Below are 11,049 nucleotides of genomic sequence, written 5' to 3'. Positions count from 1 at the left end.
GTGGTTGGGTTAATTTGCATATAGTCGCTCTGATTGGCTGGTGGGCATGGCTTGGGCGTAGCGAAGTTATGGTCAATTAGCATCTGTGTCTTTTATTAGTGTAGATTGGTCAAATTTTTTTTCTGCCCGTGACATAGTTACACATTTAGATACCATATTTTGATATGTAAAATATTTGTCAATACTATCTATGGTTTAGTTTGGTTTGGAAAACAATTCCCCAAGTGGATTATATCATTTTGCAAGTGGTAAATACAATATTAAAGTTGATTTCCCCAGTTACTTCTTCAAAGAAAAGCATAGCCAAGACTTGCATCAATCTGAAGTTTTCTGCTCTCTAGACAATTTATCTTGCTGCACTAAGGTAAAATAAACTGATTTCATTTATTACGTTCAAAAGATTTGTTTTCTTATGAGATGATAATATTTTGTGATAGCCTCATATTTAGGCCGAGAAATTGGATATTTTAGGTAGTCACAACCCACAAATCTGTAACTTTCACTGCAAAAGTTACAATTAGTATTCATTCTATAGCATTAGGCTCATTCTGTAAAATCTTAAATCAGTGGTTCCCAACCTGTGGGTCACAACCTCTTTGGGGGTCGAACGACCCTTTCACAGGGGTCACCTAAGACCATCGGAAAATACATATATAATTACATATTGTTTTTGTGGTTAATCACTATGCTTTAATTATGTTCAATTTGTAACAATGAAATTGGGGGTCACCACAACATGAGGAACTGTATTAAAGGGTCGTGGCATTAGGAAGGTTGAGAACCACTGACTTAAATGCTCCTGGAATAGTTAATGCTATTTATCCTAGGGAACATAAGGTTCCTAGAGTTTGTACTACTGTTGGATGAATCTTTTATGTGTCTGCTTTTTAATGGTAACTTGCCCAACACCTTTTGTGGAAATAGACAGATGGACTTGTGCTGAAAATCTGGATACCTGTCACAAACACAAATGTTAGCTTGACAAAAACTTGGGTGGATTTCAGAACTAAAGATTTTGCAAACTAGTAATTCTTATTTGACTTCTCTCTGTTAAAACATCCTTGAAAACTTGCCAAGACAAACACAAATAAAATTTTTAAAGCAATAGAAAAGAGTCTGAGTTATGCTACAATATGAGAATAATTGCCATATTATATTGTACAATGTTACTGGAATAGACAAAGCAATAAAGAGAATAGGTACCTATTATTCATTCAGTATCAGAAATCAGAAAAAAAAGTAATTATAAAGTGAAGAAAAAGAAGATACACTGCATTGCATTTCTTTTACCGTAGGTTGGAAATACAAAGCTGCCATTTATTTGGATCCAATCCATTAAAAAGAAGAAGAAAAGAAAAAGGAGGAGGAGGGAGAAGAGGAGGAGGAGGAGGAGGAGGAGTGAGGAGGAGGAGGAGGAGGAGGAGGAGGAGGAGAATGGATTTCAGATTTATCAGAATAATTTCTAATCTCAACTTTTCTTTTGGGGCATCTATTACAAAAATACTAATGCTAATCTCTATCATGTCAGTGACTAGAAGAAAATGTATGGTTGTGGATTATAACAATAAATGGAGACTAAAAGATTCTAGAAGCTGTAAACCTCATATAGTTCTGCTGCCTATACCTGGTCTATACAGAGTAATTCCAAGAGCTTCTCAAAATCTGAGAAACAAGTCATGGAGCAGGAGACACCCACATCGTCCAAGTTCATAACTACACTAAATTAACCCTGGCTATATTTCCATTGTGGGCTGCATACTGAAGTAGGGAGATACAGTTTTAGGTAAGAAAAGAGAATTCTCGCAGAGAGGGACATGGTCAGATGGAGATGAAGGGCTGTCCATGAAGCTGGAGAGATTTATATTCTGTAATAAATAAGTAAGAAGGAGGAGAGGAAAGTTGCTGGAAGCTAATTCCAGCAGGGCATAATAAAACGCGAGAAGTCCTCAAAAGGTTTGTGGGCTTCTATATTCAGCAGGGCTGAATACATATTATTGCCTGCTGGGATGGCTGAGGGCATTTCCCCAAACCTAAACATCTGCATATATTATTGCCTGCTACTGGAACAGCCAAAGGCAGTTTCCCCCAAACTGACAATGCCTACTGTATACCAAACCTTACCTTTTGATATGTATATCTGCTTTAGGGCAGTTTGTGTTAATAAAAATCTAGGGGTCCGGTGATTCAGAGAGAACTTGGTTACTGAATGTAGGTCTCCTCTGGCTCCCCAAAATGCCTTCCAAATTTATATTTCATGTCTAGTCTCTGTATTAATTCACATGCAGCCCCTTCTCCAGATTCCTGAACCCTTCTAGATGCTGAGAATGACCCTGGCAGAAAGTAAGCCAGAGACTCTTTTTTCTAGTCAATAAAACCTTTTTAAAATAGAAAGGGATACTAGTTTTGTTACAGTTAAGCCCCCCTTGTACTGGGGAAATGGAACCAACTGTGGTCGAGGGTAGTCTAGGGTACGGGGCAAGTTTATATTAGTAGCTGGAGCAATGGGGCAAAGTTGATTAATAATACCTTGGTAACGGGGCATTGATTAATATTAATGTAGCCCTGGTAACTTTGTGTCTGTATCCCAGGTAACTTTGTGTGTGTTTAGCCAACCGTTTTGTAGTTTCTGTGTATAAAAGGCTGGCCTAGAACCAGGTTCGATGCTGTCATAGGAGAAAACGCCTGCGGCAGTCACTGGCCAGTTTCAATAAATCCTCGCTTGCTGCTTAAGACCTAATTGGAGTTGGTGGTCTTACTCTCGCGAATGTTGGTCCACAACAGTTTCAGGACTTTTAAACAAAGGTTTTCTCTTAATTTTCTTACTATAAGAAATCAAATAAAGTAATAGAAAGTTCTGTTTTTTATTGTCAGTAAAATAATAGCCTATGATATCCCTGTAAATATGAATTCATTATAATGTAAAACAGATTGAAAAGACAAAAGAAATTCCTGAGAAGAAATGCAAAAAACAATAAGTAAAATCCAACAGAATCTAAATTTTAGTAGCAGGTTTGACTTCTAGATTAAAAGTCAAAGACAGCAAACTTGAGAATAGAAAAAATGTAATCCATATTTCAAAAATATAATAAAAGACATTTTTGACATTTAATAGAAAATGACATAGTACTCAAAATTATGAGTGATGATAATTGATATGTGCACACAAAATAGAAATCTAATTCTCGAGTAGGAGGCATCTATTTATATAAAAAGCCAGCTACCAGCACGCCATAATGACCAGTTGCTATGACACCCACTGTGGCCAGCAAACCCACCTGATCAGGGGGTGGGGCCAGCCGGACAATCTCCCATGGCACCTCCCCCCAGTCAGCCCCGCCCCTGATTGGCCTGCCCCACCTTGATTGGCCTGCAGCCCCTCCCCCTGGCCAGCCCTGCCCCTGATTACCCCCCACTCCAATAGGGGGCAAGGTAGGCTGGCCAATCTCCTGCAGCCCCTCCCCACTCCCCACCTGCACCCCAGGTCAGACCCCCCTCCCTGATCAGGGTCACAGCTGGCCAGCCAACTGCAGCCCCGCCCCCTGGTGGGCCCCACCACTGATGGGCCCCCACCACCTCGATTAGCCCACAGCCTCTCCCCACAGTCAGCTCTGCCCATGATCGACCCCCCACTCCAATCAGGGTCAGGGCTGGCTTGCCAACCACCCATGGCCCCTCCCCTAGGCCACTGGCCCCGATCAGACCCCCCACCCCATTCAGGAGTGGGGCCGGCTGGCTCACTGCCCACAGCCCCTCCCAACAGCTGGCCCCATCCCCAATCTGTCCCCACCACCGCAATTGGCCCACAGCCCCTCCTCCCAGCCAGCTCCACATCTGGTTGACTCCCCCACACCAATCAGGGGTAGGGCTGGCCAGCCAACCTCCCACGGTCCCCCCCAGATGCTGACCCCCAATTGTCCCCCCACCCCAATTGGGGATGGGGCCTGCTGGCCAATTGCCTTAGGCCCCTCCCCCAGCTGGCCCAGCCCTGATCTGGCCCCACTCGCGGCAGCCCACTGGCCAACCTCCTGCCATTCTTCCTCCCGGCAGGCCCAGCCTCGATCTGTCCTGATTGGGGCCGGGCCAGCCAGACCCCACCCATGCATGAATTTGTGCATTGGGCCTCCAGTTAATCTATAATAACATTGAACAAATAGTGGAAAAGTCATTATCAAAAATTTTCTTGGAGAAAAATAAATACTTGAGCTGTAAAGGCAGACACAATGCAAAGGAAAATTATTTAAAATTCAAATGACAAAAAAGTCATAATTTCATCATCTAAATTACTCTCATACATTTGTCTTAAAGCAATCACTGAAATCCCTCTCTAACAAAAATATCAAAGCAAGAGAATAACTTAGAAAATTTATAGTTTTGAAATATTATAGAACATAATAGTTCAGAAAGATTATAGCATCAATAAAGTAAAAAAAACAACAACAAAAAACAAGGTTATTTGTCAAGTAAGTGCAAAGTAAGCCAAAATTGAAATAAGACTTTTATCAGTAATATCGTAGACCAAGTATGTCAAACTCATGGCCTGTGGGCTGCATGTGTCCCATGAATATTTTTGTGGCCCTGCCAATATAATGGTATCTGAGAAATAGTTTAATAAAAATTTTGTAACTTAATTTTTACACTATCCTGTTATACATAATCATTAATAACAACTACAATGTTCACTAATGACTGATTACTATAATCGTGCTGCATTCATTTCTCTTATGCTTCTTATGCACAGGTGCACCATTTCTCTCCATTTATACCAGCAGCGAATATTTTAGCTGCCAATTACTACGTCATTAGTCTTGGACTAATTTGTTTGGTGTGTGCAACAGGAAATATTTCACTTTCAGAGAACAAGAAAAATAGGTTTATTTGTGTTACGCTTATTAATTTGTGCAGTTATTCAGTGTCTGGTAAGTTATTCAGTGTCTTAATGTTCAAGAAAAATTATTTATTAAAAAAATGTTCTATTATTTTATGTAAACATATACTCATTTATTTCAGCCCTTTGTATTCAGCATGTCTCTATCAAAATAAACCTATGTTTCCATGAAAATTGAAGCATTTGTTGTTTTTGCGGCCCACTGAACATAAACCTTGTTTATTTGGCCCATGTTAGCCTTTGAGTTTGACATGCTTGATGTAGACCATACAACAGCAAGATGCCTTTCACCTGTATAAAAAGTATGGTCACTGGTGCATGCAGTGTCCTGTATTGTGAGAGGGATGTCCGACTGCCGGTTTAGGCCCAGCATCCCCCGAGGGGTGCTGGATTGCAAGAGGACGCAGGCTGGGCTGAGGGACTCTCCCCTGCCCCTGCACGATTTTCATGCACCAGGCCTCTGATATATCCATATTAAAGAGAGAGAGTTTTGTAGGCAAAAGGGCCACTTGAAAAAAGCTGTGCCTTCTGACCAAAGTCCACATGACACAGCAATTAGGGTAATCCTGCAGGGAAAGAACAGGGGGGATAAATCAGGTTTTACTATTTTTTCAGCATGTTTCTATAAGCCTATTTATAGTGTAACCCATAGGTCTATGTGCTTTAAGTTCAGCAGGATAGAAAGCTTTGCAAGACATTCAGTCCAGCTAGTGCTCTGACACTGGGCAAATGATACTGCAGATCCGATGGTAGACTAAGTGCCTCTGACAAATAGGAATGCATTAGGAAGGTCTCTGTAGATGAAATATAAGGTATAACCTAAGGATTAGATTATATAAGCCATCTGATGTAGAGATTTGTTTTATTTGTTTGTTGGTTGAAATACATATCTGTATTAACATTTGTGCCTTGCAGGGACTGAGTGTTTTAGTATGGACCCTCCATATTGCCACACAACCTAACTGTCCATCTTGAATTCTAAATGCCTGAGCCATCAAGCCATACATTTTCAGGTATTAGCAGCACTCTATTGTCAAGTTAAAATTGGAAATAAGAGAGTCTACAAGGCCACAGGTATTGGAGGTATAACTAAATTTACAAAAAAAAAGTGTCCCATATGTTCATGGAACATCAACCCATATTGTTTTATGAAGCTTGGCTATGATTGCTTGACTGAAGAAAAAAATAAAGTCAGATCTAGTTTACAGATGGTGCTAATAAGCATGCTGGCACAAAGGTGGACAAATGCAAGAAAATCCTCCCAGTAGTATAACATTAAACTACATGTTTGGTTGTTGACTTTATTTGGAGAGAAGGATGAGCAGAAGTATAAACCTACATTAACTCATGAAATGTGGCTAATAGTTTGATGAAGGGTCAAGGACTTTGAAGGAGAAAGATTGGAAATTTGATAATAAGATCTGGGAAGAACTATGTGAATAGACTCCCTACCCCACCACCCATTTGGCTTTGTCCACATACAGTACTATATTTATTCCTTTTATTCCCCTAGTATAAGTAGTCGTCAGTTTTTCTGACTAAACGGAGACTGACACACCATGCATGCCTAATGTACTAGAGACATAGTCAAGCATTAAAAGTCTCATGTATAGCTAAATTTATTATTGAAAATTTTTGTGTCACACATTCATAAATTACAAAATCAATTACTGTACTTACACATTTTCCACAGAAAATAATGTAAGTCACCATTTAACTTAAAGTTTTTGCTCTTGGATCCCCAGTTTCACATGTGCTTCTTTCTGTATCCCCCTCCACTGAAAATGAGGGGAAACTGGGAGTGGCTGAGTACCTAGAAACAGCTTAATGATACATATATTTTAATTTGAGAGCAATCTTTAATAATTATTCTTTTCTTCTGTGTTAAGGCTCAAATTTTGGTATGCATGGATATGTATGGCTTAATGGGCAAGAATGGGCAAATGTGTGGGGCTTTAGGTTTTGACAGTTTTTATTCCTAGAAATTTTATGTCAGGAAACAGTCCACTTAAAGAGATTCCAGTCCTTCAAAGTGAAGGCAAAGCAGTGGAAACAATAGCAACACACACTGCTGAGGAATAGCTATAAAATGAGAGCAAGATGAGTTGGATAATTTAGCGTGTCTAGAAAGTGTGCAAAATGGATCTTAACTAGTGGCGCAGTGAGGACATTATCTGATACAGCTTCTCTCCTACTAGAGTCATTATCTTCCCACATATAAACCCTCTTCGTTCTTCCAAATCTGCCACTATAGCATTGATACAAGTTAATAAAGTTCATTTACTTGAAACATATTATATTCCTTTCTCTTAACATAATCCAATAAAAACATTTTGCAAAAATGTTAGGAAGCATCCAGGCAAGAGTAAAAGTAGGAATTCTTGCATATTTTAGTGGAGAACCTCTCATCTGCCTGACTCCTAGGTTTGCCTACCAAATCTGGGAATAGCTCAGAGGTAATTCAGCAGCCTGGGAGACCAATCTAGCCAGAATGAATTCTAAACGTACTAAATCTATAGACTGTCCTTCAGATCTGTATTTACGGTTCCCTTTGAAACCAATTGTTTTTAAATGGGTAAGCATAAGTCTATTTATATGGAAGTTTTGGCTGACTTTAACCAATTTATTGTTAGACCAACGTAAGTCATTAACCCAGTTGTAACAGGTGTATAAAAATATAGTAAAATAAAGATTCATGGAGATTAGAGATGACTTAAGAAATTTCCATATTGCTTCGTGTTATCAATGCATGAACAATCTGCAAAATTTGATTTTATCCAGGAAAATCAACAATCATAAATCAATAATGAGCTTCCAGCCAAGCTTATGTGGCTCAGTGACTGAGCACTGACCTATGCACCAAGAGGTCGTTGATTTGATTCAGGTCAGGGCACATGCCCAGGTTGTGGGCTGGATTCCCCATCTGTCTGCAAGAGACAGCTGATCAATATATATCTGGTATTGATGTTTTTCTCTCATCAATGTTTCTATCTTTTTCTCTCCTTCTCCCTTCCTCTCTCTCTCTAAAATCTCTCTCCTCTCTCTCTCTCTCTCAAATCAATATAAACATTAAAAAATAGATAAAATATAATGAGCTTCCAAGAACAGAATTATTTGAAACATTTCCACTATCACAATCTGATATTTATTTTCATGCAACCCCCTTAAAAATTCACTAGAGAATTCAAATGTATGAAACATTCATCCACCTTAGGCAAACTCAACTTCTAAACTGAAATAACCTGAAAGTTCTATATCTTCTAGCACAATTCTGGGCAAACTTCAAAATGATCATTTGTGTGCTGGTGAAACGCATTGCTATGAATGCTAGCCAGGATTATGAATAAGTAACAGAAGGGCATGGTCTTTCTGAGTGCTACTTGTTTCCTGAAGAAGTGATGTTAGAGAAAGTCCACAACTCAAAAAGTCTTCAGTTCAGGACTTTATTATTTATTGCTTATTTTTACAGATCCTATTAATAACCAATGTATTTCTGCCCCATGCAATTTAGTTGGAACATGTATGGTGTATCCATTATGTATAATATTTATGTCAATAACAGTCAATTTCTAACTCCCAACTTCATTAGCCTAGGCTGCCCTCTTTCACTTTTGCCTATTCTTAACAAAGTAGTGTGATTAATACTGTTATATAAAATATGAGTTGGATTATCTCAGACTCAAAAGGTTTTCCATCTAACTCGGATCATTATCTGGATATCAAATAAGGACTCAAATTTAACATATTTAAAACTAAACTCTTTTATCTCAGCTCCCTCCCCTCCCCTGCACTGATTTGAAATATTGTATTTCCACAGTTTTAGCTGTTTGTTATTATTAGCAATTAATGTACACTTGTCATTTAATCTAAAACCTTGCAGTATTTTTTAGTTTATTTTTTCTTTACTACACATTTCCCATTCGACTTGTCAGCAAATTTGGTGGACACTAGCTTCCAAATATATTCATAATTTGCTACCATTATTGGCACTTCATAAATCTGGTCCAAGTCGCCATCATCTCTCACCTGCATTGTGTTAATGGCCTCCTAACCGGTCTTCTTACTTCAGCATTGCTCGCCTTCATTCTAGCCACAACACAACTTTAGATATTCTGTCAAAATGTATGCTACCCTTTTTTACTAAACCCAGAAAAACTTCACATGTCACTTAGAGAAAAGCCAAACTCCATGCAAGTTCCAATGCAATCTTACCCATCTGACCCCACCACCTTGATTCCTATTTGACCTCATTTCTTGATACTTGACCCCCACTCTTGAGACATTCTCTCCTCTTTGCTGTTCCTTAGACATACCAGATACTCCACTTCCCTCAGGCTTTTTCCTTCTTAAAATATTTCCTTTAAAAATTTGCTTCCTTCATTTAATCTTTACTCAAAATTTACTTTTTTGTGTGTGTGTGAAAACCTCTCTCCTCCATATTTACTTTATGAAACTTAACAAACTTTCCATATCAGTTCTCTACAGGGCACTTACTACCTAACATTACACATATTTTACTTTTTCTGTGTTTTATCTCTCCCACTAGAATACAAGCAACATGAGAAGATAATATCTATTTCTTTTGTTAATGTTATCTCCTTAGGGAGTAAAAGGGTGTCTTGCACACAATCGTGTTTAATAAATATCAATCAATGAATAAATGAATAAAGTACTTTTAGAAAATCATTGACTCAATGCAATTGAAATGCATTTCACTACCTAACATTACACATATTTTACTTTTTCTGTGTTATTATCTCTCCCACTAGAATATAAGCAACATGAAAAGATAATATCTATTTCTTTTGTTAATGTTATCTTCTTAGGGAGTAAAAGGGTGTCTTGCACACAATTGTGTTTAACAAATATCAATCAATGAATAAATGAATAAAGCACTTTTAAAAAATCATTGACTCAATGCAATTAAAATGTATTTTCTCTTTGACAATGATATGTATAAGTAAGAGCTATTGATATAGATACCATACTACCACACTAGAACCATTATCAGTATTTATAGAATTGATGTTGATTTTTGTTTGTTTTTTAATTATTTTAATAAATGCTTACCATTAAGCAGTGCATCATCTTCAAAGCATTTCAGCAGCATAGACCATATGAAAAAGCCTAGAGAGGCTCCAGTGTAATTTACATATTCTTTCACTCAAAATTATCTGGGGTTTTAAAATCATTAAAAATATTCCTGCTTTTCCTCTTGGGAAGACTGTGGCAATTACACTATTTTTTAACTATAAAAATAACAGTAAATTCATATTCAAATTAGTTTACACATATTTGCATAAAAGAGACTTTCAAATAAATGCCATGACCAGCCATTGAAATGTTTACATTTAATTTAGGCCTTCATCATTAGATAGAATAAAAGGCTGCTAGTTATAAATGCACAAATTTTAAAAAAGAAAACTGTGTTACATCTAAACACAAGTTTGGATATTTTTAGAAGAAAGAATACTTGCACTTGGATGCAACAGAAAACTTTCTGTAGAGCAAAGATACAAGTTATAGACCTTAGGAGTTATGATAATAATTTTATTATTTAAAACCAAAAATAGGATTTTAATGTATCCTAATACAAGCTTAGCTCTGAATTGCTTAAGCTCTTATTAGCTGATAGAGCTTCTTGAGGAGAATCACACTGCCTATAGAAAGACAGCTTAAAACAGAGCAAAAAGTAACCCATTCTGTTAAATTCATTGATTCATTTTACTTTGTAAACAATGTCTTGAAGCAGGCATTGGGACTACTTGAATGTTGCCTCTGGGAGACACCTACTGCCTACCACTGTTGAAAAATGTCCTCATCAGCTTTATAGATACCATGTTCTACTCATTTGTATTGGAATAAGTCATGCATTCTTTTTCTACGTGTGAATTTTTTTCTTTATTGATTAAGGTATTACATGTGTCCTTATCCCCCCATTACCCCCTCACACCCAACTCATGCCCTCAACCCCCTGGTGTCTGTGTCTATTGGTTAGGCCTATATGCTTGCATATAAGTCCTTTGGTTGATCTCTCCCCCTTACCCCCACCCTCCCCTACCTTTCCTCTGAGGTTTGATGGTCTGATCGATGCTTCTCTGTCTCTGGATCTGTTTTTGTTCATCAGTTTATGTTGTTCATTATATTCCACAAATGAGTGAGAT

Source organism: Myotis brandtii, unplaced genomic scaffold (genome assembly GCF_000412655.1).
Source record: "Myotis brandtii unplaced genomic scaffold, ASM41265v1 scaffold28, whole genome shotgun sequence".
Classification (NCBI taxonomy): domain Eukaryota; kingdom Metazoa; phylum Chordata; class Mammalia; order Chiroptera; family Vespertilionidae; genus Myotis; species Myotis brandtii.
Note: the sequence above shows the minus strand (reverse complement) of the source record.